We start from the raw sequence: 10,157 nt of genomic DNA, 5'->3' as shown, positions 1-10,157 counted from the left end.
TCTGTTGTGTTTTAGGCCTTATATTTTTAATGTTTTGATTTTGTTACACTATGTTCTGTTCCTTTCTTTCTTTCTTTTTCTCTCTCTTTTTTTTTTTTTTTTTTTGAGACAGAGTCTCTCTCTGTCGCCCAGGCTGGAGTGCAGTGGCACGATCTCGGCTCACTGCAACCTCCGCCTCTTGGGTTCAAGCGATTCTTCTGCCTCAGCCTCCCAAGTAGCTGGGACTGCAGGCAAGTGCCACCACGCCCAGCTAATTTTTGTATTTTTACTAGAGACGGGGTTTCGCCATATTGGCCAGGCTGGTCTCAAACTCCTGACCTCATGATCCGTCCGTTTCAGCCTCCCAAAGTGTTGGGATTACAGGTGTGAACTACTGCGCCCGGCCGTACTATATTCTTGTTACACTTGGAACACAGAGAAAAAAGTAGGGGAAAATCCATTTCAATTGTTCAAACATAACCAACGGTAAAAATTTTGGTATATTTTCTACCAATGTTTTTTATTTCCAAGGTTTAAAAAACATAATTTTATACCCTCATTTTTCATTTCTCATGATGTTATGAACAGTTTTTATGTCATTTTATTTGCATTATGATTTTAAGATGCATGACTTAATAGCAGCATTTATTTCAGTAGGTTATACCATATTGTTATTTTTGCCAGTTCCTTATTGAGGGTCTGCTTCTTTCTGATTTTTCACTATTATAAAAAATAAAGACATGGCTTTATTTGTGCATAAAGCTTTTTCCTACATCTTTAAAATAACTTTTGAATTTATTTATTTATTTTGATTTTCAGAGAATGGGCCTTGTTCTGTTGCCCAGGCTGGGGCACAGTGGCGGGACTGTAACTTGCTGCAGCCTTGAACTCTTAGGCTCAAGTGATCCTGCCACCTCAGCCTCCTGAGTAGCTGGGACTACAGGCATGCCAACACACATGGCTATTTTTAAAAAAATGTTTATTTTTATTTTTTTATTTATTGAGACAGAGTGTTGCCCTGTTGCCCAGGCTGGAGTGAAGTGGTATGATCTCGGCTCACTGTAACCTCTGCCTTCTGGGTTCAAGAGATTCTCATGCCTCCCGAATAGCTGGGATTACAGGCAGGCACCACCATGCCCACCTAATTTTTGTATTTTTTTTTTTTTTGTAGAGATGGGGTTTTGCCACGTTGGCCAGCCTGGTCTCAAACTCATGGCCTCAAGTGATCTGCCTGCCTTGGCCTCCCAAAGTACTGGGATTACAGGTGTGAGCCACCACACCTGGCCAGTAATTTTATTTTATTTATTTATTTTTTGAGACAGAGTCTCACTCTGTTGCCCAGGCTGGAGTGCAGTGGCACCATCTTGGCTCACTGCAACCTCAGCCTCCCAGGTTCAAGAGATTCTCCTGTCTCAGCCTCCTGAGTAGCTGGGATTACAGGCATGCGCCCCCATGCCTGGCTAATTTTGTATTTTTAGTAGAGACGGGGTTTCACCATGTTGGCCAGGCCGGTCTCGAACTCCTGACCTTGTGATCTGCCCACGTCGGCCTCCCAACAGTAATTTTATTTTTTATAGAGATGAGGCCTTGCTCTGTTGCCCAGGCTAGTCTTGAACTCCTGGCTTCAAGTGATCCTCCTGCTTTGGCCTCCCAATATGCTGGGAGTACCGGCATGAACCACCATGCCTGGCTGCTTTTTCCTACATTCTGAATTGTTGCCTTCATCTTTCTCACACAGTGTTTTTGCTCAGCTCTTGCCATCCTATGTCTTACATAGCTTATTGGCCTAAACACCCATCCATTTTGTCCAGTGTCAGGGTCGTATGAAATTCATCCTCCCTTAAGACTGTCTGAGATTCTGATGTTGGTTACTATCTGAACGCTATTTTTGTAGTTCCCCCTGGAGACCCCGGTGTCTTCTCCAGTTAACTGTCCTTATTTGGGTTACCTTAGTCTATCCGCCATGTTCAAAGACATATTTGAAATTAAGATTTAAATCCTTTTTCCCCCGGAGGCTCCTCAGCAGATGCGCAGTTATACCCATCCTATTTCTTCTCAGCCGCTTTCAAGTTAAGCACGTAGACCAAGCTTGTCCAAGCCGCGGCCCGACAGCTTTGCATGCGGCCCAACACACATTTGTAAACTTCTGAAACACATGAGGTTTTTTTTTTTTGCTATTTTTTTTAAAGCTCATCAGCTATTGTTACTGTTAGTGTACTTTATGTGTGGCTGAAGACAATTCCTCTTCTACCAATGTGCCCCAGGGAAGCCAAAAGATTGGATACCCTTGAGGTAGACAAAAAAAGCAAAATAAAAAAAAAAAGCAAAGCAACAACAACAACAACAACAACAAAAAGTTGACTGGGCGCGGTGGCCTGTGATCCCAACATTTTGGGAGGCCGAGGTGGGCAGATCACTTGAGGTCAGGAGTTCGAGACCAACCTGACCATCATGGTGAAACCCCGACTCTACTAAAAATACAAAAATTAGCCGGGCGTGGTGGCGCATGCCTGTAATCCCAGCTTCTCGGGATGAGGCACGAGAATCCCTTGAACCCCGGAGGCGGAGGCTGCAGTGAGCCGAGATAGCGCCACTGCACTCCAGCCCGGGCGACAGAGTGAGGCTCCGTCTTTAAAAAAATAAAAGAATAAGTAAATAAGTTAAAAAGGTCTTTTACTTCAGTCCAGTTGGTAACTAAAAAATAATAATTTTTTTACATCCTTCTTCCATAATACTGTGTAGCCTCTTACATCTACGGAATCAAAAGGGATCCTTCCCAAGGTTCATTCTAGCAAAGGAAAACGTTTCTTTCCACCATACACCCTGCGACACGTGTCTTAATCCATCCTGCTCAACTAGCTCCCAGTGGATCCCTAGGGATTTTTTTTTTTTTGGGCCAGCGTGGGTCAGAAAAAGGAAGAGGGTGGGGTCAGCCACAGGTTTTCAGCGGACTGGACTGGCGGTCGTAAATTCCCCTTCCATCCCCACGTAGGTAAAAGCTGACGCTGCGGCGAGGCAGCCGCAGTCGGGGCGTCTCCGCTGAAGGCGCCCGGTCCTCCTGCACGGTGGCTGCCCGGGTGCGGGGGTGCAGCGGGAGGACCTCCGCGCACAGGCCCGCCTGCGCGGACACAGCCCGAGCTGGGACACGGGAGCAGCCGGGCAGCGCGTCTTGATGGACCGGCGAGCACTTGGGCCGGTTCACATCCGTATCCCACTTCGAGGAGACGTCTTCGCTGCATCCTCCGGTTCCGGGTGGAGACGGACCCTGGGCCATTCCGTCTCCGGTCTCTGGTATTTCTGCTGGGTCACTTCATCCCCGGGGCCTCTGAGGAGGCGGAACTACTATGTCAGGAGTCGTGGTTTTCAAGGAGAAGTCCTAGTCGGATTGACAGAGGTGGGGGAAGTAGGCGGGACTTCCGGCTGGCTCTTCCATCAGCTGCCTTCCCCGGGCGTCTCCCCGCAAGCTCCTCAACTTCCCTAGTCAGTGACGCGGCGCCGGCCAGAAATCCGACCGGACCGGGCTCGGGGGAGCGTGAGCTGCAGGTGTGTGCCTATCTTTGCGTCTCTGTTTGAGAGGACAAACTGTGGGGCTGGGACCGCGAGGCGACTGTGACTGAGGAAGAGTGGTAAGTGACAGCCAGGGGAGTGGGAGCCAGGGGCTGCGAGGCTACTGTGACCGAGGGCCAGTGACAGCGAGGGGACTGTGACCCAGGAGCAGTGAATGCGAAACACGGTGACCCCGGAGAGCGCGAGGCCGGGGCTGCGACGGCACTTGGACCGAGGAAGTATGAGGCAGTGACCGCAAGGCACTATGACCAAGGGGCAAGGACTCCAAGGAGACTCTGATCGATTGGTAGTGACCGTGGGGGACCCTGACCTAAGGGAGCACGAGCAGCGGCCGCGAGGGGACTCCGACCCGGAGCAGTGACTTCGAGGGGCTGCCTTGGAGAAGAGGGTGGGATCCGCGGTGGGCGATGGTGCTGTAGGGTTGCGTTTGGGCACGGGGTGTGATTGGCGGTGACTGGGCAGAGAAGGTCGTTAGTGGAAAGAACACTGGTCTGGAACTTAACAGGCCTGAGTTTAATTTTTACGGACAAACCTCACTACTGAGTTACAGTTTCTTCATCAGTAAATGGAAGTTTGGACTAGTTTAATGCCTCCCACACTATGGGTTTCTTCCTGGTATTGAGCTGTGAAACCAATTTAGTGGATGGAACCTGTACTTTTTTTCTTTTTATTTTTTTGAGACAGTTTCGCTCTTGTTGCCCAGGCTGGAGCGCAGTGGCGCGATCTCAGCTCACCGCAACCTCCACCTCCCTGGTTCAAGCGATTCTCCTGTCTCAGCCTCCCTAGTAGCTGGGATTACAGGCATCCATCACCATGCCCGGCTAATTGTTGTATTTTTAGTAGAGACGGGGTTTCTCCATGTTGGCCAGGCTGGTCTTGAACTGCTGACCTCAGGTGATCCACCCGCCTAGGCCTCCCAAAGTGCTGGGATTACAAGTGTGAGCCACCGCGCCTGGCCTGAACCTGTACTTTTCTTTTAAAAAGTGGAATAGAATAGAAACTTTCAGTGTGTTTACATAGTAAGGGTAAGTATTGTTTCATGTGATTTGTTTGAGTTATGTGCGTATGAGATTATGATGTAAAATAGATTTTGTACATCTCAAAGTGTAAGAAGCAAAATGTACTTTAAAAGTTTGAAAAACATTGGACCAGATGATTTCTGAGTTTTCTTTTGGTTCTAAAATGTAATGATTCTATGAATAGGGAATTGTTTGGAAGTACAAAGATGCAATTGGGAACAGGCTGTATTAGCCTGGCCTAACTGGAGGAGGCTTCCTGAATGTAATTGAGGTGACTAGCTATGAGAGCTGAAACTCGGCATCTCAGTTGGGAGAACCAGAAATTATATTGAAATAGGGACACTGGGCGGGTGTGGTGGCGCATGCCTGGAATCCCTGCTACTGGGGAGGCTGAGGTAGGAGGATTGCTTGAACCCAGGAGGCAGTGGTTGCAGTGAGCCTAGATTGCACCACTGCACTCCAGCCTGGGTGACAGAGGGAGACCCTGTCTCAAAAAAAAAAAAAAAAAAAAAAAAAAAAAGGACAGTGATATTTGTAGAGGCAGTGAGGATTTAGGGGTTTATGGTATCAGAAACTGCTAATGAGGAACGGGAAGCTTTGAGCATAGGAACAAGGGTTGGGAAGGAAACTCAAGATAGGGACAGAAAATAATCTACCAACAATAAAATGGAAGTAGGAAGGAAGATATGACCTCCAGAGCCTATTTATCTTGATATTTAGTGATTTGGCAAGTACAGGTAATTGCTAGTAAAAAGATATTGAGGCCGGGCGTGATGGCTCATGCCTGTAATCCCAGCACTTTGGGAGGCCGAGACCATCCTGGCTAACACGGTGAAACCTCGTCTCTACTAAAAATACAAAAAATGAGCCGGGCGTGGTGGCGGGCGCCTGTAGTCCCAGCTACTCGGGAGGCTGAGGCAGGAGAATGGCGTGAACCCGGGAGGCGGAGCTTGCAGTGAGCTGAGGTCGCACCACTGCACTCCAGCCTGGGCGACAGAGCGAGACTCCGTCTCAAAAAAAAAAAAAAAAAAAAAAAAGATATTGAGAATGGGATTTGGTGCAGTAATAGTAAACTATGATCATGATGAGAAAGAAAGGTGGACAAAATGATGACACTCGCAATGTCAATAGTGGTGATTGGAATGCCACATGGGAGAGACTTCAATGTACTTAGCTCTCTAATTCAATGATTTGTACACTGGAGGCCAAGCCTGGCATACTAGGAATGAGACCACACTATGAGTAATGTAAATGAAGCTTTAGCTGCTGACTTTATTTCCTACACATTCCCTTTCTTTAGGGCTGTGAGTGATGTAGATGAAATTAAAGTGAATGTTACTACTTCCTTCTCTCTTACAGCCCTATTTATTTATTTATTTATTTATTTATTTATTTATTTATTTTTGAGACAGAGTCTCGCTCTGTTGCCCAGGCTGGAGTGCGCTGGCATGATCCCAGCTCACTGCAACCTCCGCCTCCTGGTTCAAAGCGATTCTCCTACCTCAGCCTCCTGAATAGCTGGGACTACAGGCATGCGCCACCACGCCCGGCTAATTTTTGTATTTTTGGTAGAGACAGGGTTTCACCATGTTGGCCAGGCTGGTCTCAAACTTCCGACCTTAGGTGATCTACTAGCCTTAGCCTCCCAAAGTGCTGGGATTACAGGCGTGACCACCGTGCCCGGCCTTACAGCTTTTTTTAGAAGGTGCTACTGATTGTGCCACCAGTGCTTTTTATAATAGGAGAAGTATGAGGTCATTTAATTTATCGGACACTGTATTAATCTGATAACCACTCCTGCCTCCTACACTCCATAATAGGGGAATAGAGTTCAGATAGGTTCTTGAATGGGAATGAGTTGAGAATGGCGGGGGATAGCCTTTTCTTGGCTAAATAAGTTGGCTAGTTACACCTTTTTCTAGCACATTAGATGTTTACTTGACTTACATTCTACGTCGCTAAAAGGAACTACCCGAGGGTTTCTTCTGGAACAGTATCCATGCTTCAAGGTAACAGACTGCGGAAGAGGCTTGGGACTCATCAGCACTCGATCTAGGGTCTTTTTTCTTTGCTGAATGAAATGAATCTTTTTGTAGGACAAAAGATTTGCTTTGCAAATTCCCTTTGAAAACTAGCATGATGGCCTGGTTGATAAAGAATGAGCTTCATTTCCCCTCAGTCTGTGATTCTCCTCCCATAAGCAGTGGGGTTTTATTTTCCTTGGGGACCTGCTTTTTGGATATGTGATCCCTTAAGAAGAATGGTCTAGTTAGATAGAGGCCTGGATTTAGCAGTCCCTGGTGACTTTCTCTGATGTTAACATTGACCCGCCCTGTGACTATGTATGGAAAGCATTATTGCTTTCTCGTTTTAGATTTTCTAACCATGGCCAGAGGTAACTCTTCTTATGATTAAACAGCCTTTTAATAATCTGAAATATATGTGAACTTACCAAATTTTATATATAATTTCATAGAGTTTGTAAACCACCTGACTCCATTTATAATTGAGAGCTGTCTAGCCTTTAAGTTAAACAGTATTTCCCTAGGGATCTGAATAACCTCTCCTAGAGATGTTATAAGTGCTGATGAGAATTAGTTTTTGAAATGCTCAAATAAAAAGCAAGCATAATTTTCCATTGTTATTAATGATGGATAATGGCAAAATATCTGCTAATAATAGTAGAGTTCTTACTCAAGCATCATGCTTTTCTAAGTATTTACATAACTGATCTGAAGCAGACCTTCTGACTTTTCTACTAATAGAAATTTCCCTTTCTGAATCAAGCAGAAATAGGTCTCCCTTACATCAAAGTTTGTGTTACCTTGAAATAGATTGGAAAGAATACATTTTTGTAAAAGTCATTTTCTTCTTGGATTTTTTTCCAGTTAGAGAAACCCTGAAGTCAGGGTACTTGCCAATTATCACGGGACTGAGAGAGTCCGTTTTTTGCTCAGGATTGTGGCTGGCTGCTTGTATATCTTTGACATCACACATCGAGCATATTAGAAAAAGGGGTGACTTGGGAGAGTGAGGGATCAGCACTTTAGGCCTTGTCAACCCTCCTGCTTATCTGCTGGCAGCTTCTGGCATCTCCTTTTCCCTAAGTCCTTGAACCCCTTTCCTAAGCGTAAACCTTTCTGTTTTTAGTCCTAAACTTCTCTTTTCACAGTATTCCTGTCAAATGAATACTTAGACACGTGTTTCATCTGTGATTTGTTTTGTTAATTGCTTTGTGGATTATTTGTGGCAGAATTTAAATCCTAATTCCTTTCTACAATTTAGCCAGTAAATTCAAGGAATGTACCTCTTCATGTTTGCAGCATGTGCCGAAGCGCCACCTCAGAAGATAAAAAGAAATGAGCCTCATATTTGGCATTCTTTTTTTTTTTTTTGAGACGGAGTCTCGCTCTGTTGCCCAGGCTGGAGTGCAGTGGCGCGATCTCGGCTCACTGCAAGCTCCGCCTCCCGGGTTCACGCCATTCTCCTGCCTCAGCCTCTCCGAGTAGCTGGGACTACAGGTGCCCGCCACCATGCCCGGCTAATTTTTTTGTATTTTTAGTAGAGACGGGGTTTCACCGTGGTCTTGATCTCCTGACCTCGTGATCCACCCGCCTCGGCCTCCCAAAGTGCTAGGATTACAAGCGTGAGCCACCGCGCCCGGCCGTATTTGGCATTCTTTTAGGTTTGTTACCTACCTTATTCATTAATGTAAATAATTGAATTACATGTATTTACCATTCGTAAACCAGGTTAATAGATATATATTAATAGCAGGCTTTCTGTGTGTGTCTTTTCCCTCCTTTCTTTCTTTCTTTCTTTTTATTTATTTATTTTTTGAGATCAAGTCTTGCCTTGTTGCTCAGGCTAGAATGCAGTGGTGCAATCTTAGCTCACTGCCAACTCTGCCTCCTGGGTTCAAGCGATCTCCTGCCTCAGCTGGGATTACAGGCGCCCGCCACCACGCCTGGCTAATTTTTATATTTTAGTAGAGACGAGGTTTCATCATGTTGGCCAGGCTGGTCTCAAACTCCAGACCCAAGTGATCCACCCGCCTCGGCCTCCCAACGTGTTGGGATCACAGGCGTGAGCCACCGTGCCTGGCCTCTCGCTTCCTTTTGGGAATTCTCTTGTACCACAAGTTGAAAGTTACGTTAGTTTGAGGCTTTCTATGTTTGGACTAGGATGACTGCCAGTGAGCCAGGGGAACCCATGAATCTGCTAGGCTGTTATATCACATTCACAACTACTTGCAAACCAGTTTTGAAGTGAAGGCTGCCAAAAATAATGACGTGGTCCCTGCTCTATAGAAAATGAACATATGACCCTTAATAAAAAACAGGTAGTTTTTTTACATACAGAGAATTACCCTAAATGTGATTAAGTTTCTTTATTTTTTGACCGTAGAATAGGAATCTTTTTTTTTTTTTTTTTTTTTTTTTTGAGACAGAGTCTCGCTCTGCCGCCCAGGCTGGAGTGCAGTGGCGCAATCTCAGCTCACTGCAAGCTCCGCCTCCCGGGTTCACGCCATTCTCCTGCCTCAGCCTCTCCGAGTAGCTGGGACTACAGGCGCCTGCCACCACGCCCGGCTAATTTTTTTGTATTTTTAGTAGAGACGGGGTTTCACCTGGTCTCGATCTCCTGACCTCGTGATCCGCCCGCCTCGGCCTCCCAAAGTGCTAGGATTACAAGCGTGAGCCACCGCGCCCGGCCAGAATAGGAATCTTAATCTTTTTTGTGTTATGGACTCCTTTGGCAGTGTGGTGAAAGCTTTTAGAGTTCCTTTTTGGAATATGTTTTTATATGCAAAAATAAAATATATAGAACTATAAAGAAAACCAGTTATATTGAATTATATTGATATATAGTTATCAAAATATAACAAGTATGATATGATATGAAAATATCCATGATTTCTACTGGTAACAAATCCATTTGTCTAATAAGTCTGCTATTACTGCTGTAGCTTATGTCATAACTGAAGTGAAAATAAAGATACAGTCTTTTTCATCCAAATTCACAGACTTCCTGAATTCTATCATAGACCCTGCCTTAGAGATATGAGTTCCATAACGCACTCTAGGAAGATCACATTCTAAACACAGGAGTTTACTCACCAAATATTCTGGTAGAATAGTGGCAGAGTAAAATTGTTCAACTGTAAGAACTATTACATGTGTCCCTCATGGCTTTTTCTTTCCTGAAATATCCTACTATGTGTCCAGGCCGAAGAAGTATAAGCTTTATTATGTGTGCCCGTGGCTAACCCTGGCTGAAGGAGCATAAGCTTTATTATGTGTGCCCGTGGCTAACCCAGGGTCTGGTACAGAGTAAGTGCCGCTCAGTGTTTGTTGAATAAGGGTTTCTCTGACGAAATTAGAGGGAAGAGATCCAGTTCAAAGCTAAGGTCTTAAATGTGACAGTTCATAGGGCTCATGACAAGTAACATTGAGCTTTAGTTTAGAACTAATCTGTCAGAGAAGCTCATGTTTTGAAACTCAGTTTTACATTTATAAGTTCTCAGCCTGGTGTGATAGTTCATACCTGTAATCCCAGCATTTTGGGAGGCTGAGGTGGGAGGATTGCTGGAGG

The 10,157-nt window shown here is 45.3% G+C and overlaps 1 protein-coding gene across 3 annotated transcripts in view; it reads left to right on the top strand.

The window, feature by feature from the left end:
* The first annotated feature begins 3,384 nt into the window (after positions 1 to 3,384).
* The window catches only part of PCYT1A (phosphate cytidylyltransferase 1, choline, alpha), a 49,496-nt gene continuing 42,723 nt past the window's right edge, over positions 3,385 to 10,157 (top strand). For 2 of the 3 annotated variants that reach the window (XR_004032372.1, XM_003280108.4), the window contains exon 1: positions 3,385 to 3,522. The gene's annotated coding sequence lies outside the window, so the exon portion shown is untranslated. Of the gene's footprint in view, positions 3,606 to 10,157 lie in introns of all 3 variants that reach the window. The other variant, XM_030823011.1, reaches the window with a different exon arrangement.

Source organism: Nomascus leucogenys, chromosome 11 (assembly GCF_006542625.1).
Source record: "Nomascus leucogenys isolate Asia chromosome 11, Asia_NLE_v1, whole genome shotgun sequence".
In the NCBI taxonomy this organism is placed as follows: domain Eukaryota; kingdom Metazoa; phylum Chordata; class Mammalia; order Primates; family Hylobatidae; genus Nomascus; species Nomascus leucogenys.
This window is presented reverse-complemented; position numbering and strand designations above follow the sequence as displayed.